Below are 1,098 nucleotides of genomic sequence, written 5' to 3'. Positions count from 1 at the left end.
GTTAGGGTTAGGGTTAGGGTTAGGGTTAGGGTTAGGGTTAGGGTTAGGGTTAGGGTTAGGGTTAGGGTTAGGGTTAGGGTTAGGGTTAGGGTTAGGGTTAGGGTTAGGGTTAGGGTTAGGGTTAGGGTTAGGGTTAGGGTTAGGGTTAGGGTTAGGGTTAGGGTTAGGGTTAGGGTTAGGGTTAGGGTTAGGGTTAGGGTTAGGGTTAGGGTTAGGGTTAGGGTTAGGGTTAGGGTTAGGGTTAGGGTTAGGGTTAGGGTTAGGGTTAGGGTTAGGGTTAGGGTTAGGGTTAGGGTTAGGGTTAGGGTTAGGGTTAGGGTTAGGGTTAGGGTTAGGGTTAGGGTTAGGGTTAGGGTTAGGGTTAGGGTTAGGGTTAGGGTTAGGGTTAGGGTTAGGGTTAGGGTTAGGGTTAGGGTTAGGGTTAGGGTTAGGGTTAGGGTTAGGGTTAGGGTTAGGGTTAGGGTTAGGGTTAGGGTTAGGGTTAGGGTTAGGGTTAGGGTTAGGGTTAGGGTTAGGGTTAGGGTTAGGGTTAGGGTTAGGGTTAGGGTTAGGGTTAGGGTTAGGGTTAGGGTTAGGGTTAGGGTTAGGGTTAGGGTTAGGGTTAGGGTTAGGGTTAGGGTTAGGGTTAGGGTTAGGGTTAGGGTTAGGGTTAGGGTTAGGGTTAGGGTTAGGGTTAGGGTTAGGGTTAGGGTTAGGGTTAGGGTTAGGGTTAGGGTTAGGGTTAGGGTTAGGGTTAGGGTTAGGGTTAGGGTTAGGGTTAGGTTAGGGTTAGGGTTAGGGTTAGGGTTAGGGTTAGGGTTAGGGTTAGGGTTAGGGTTAGGGTTAGGGTTAGGGTTAGGGTTAGGGTTAGGGTTAGGGTTAGGGTTAGGGTTAGGGTTAGGGTTAGGGTTAGGGTTAGGGTTAGGGTTAGGGTTAGGGTTAGGGTTAGGGTTAGGGTTAGGGTTAGGGTTAGGGTTAGGGTTAGGGTTAGGGTTAGGGTTAGGGTTAGGGTTAGGGTTAGGGTTAGGGTTAGGGTTAGGGTTAGGGTTAGGGTTAGGGTTAGGGTTAGGGTTAGGGTTAGGGTTAGGGTTAGGGTTAGGGTTAGGGTTAGGGTTAGGG

This window comes from Pongo pygmaeus, chromosome 8, assembly GCF_028885625.2.
Source record: "Pongo pygmaeus isolate AG05252 chromosome 8, NHGRI_mPonPyg2-v2.0_pri, whole genome shotgun sequence".
NCBI classification, from domain to species: domain Eukaryota; kingdom Metazoa; phylum Chordata; class Mammalia; order Primates; family Hominidae; genus Pongo; species Pongo pygmaeus.
Note: the sequence above shows the minus strand (reverse complement) of the source record.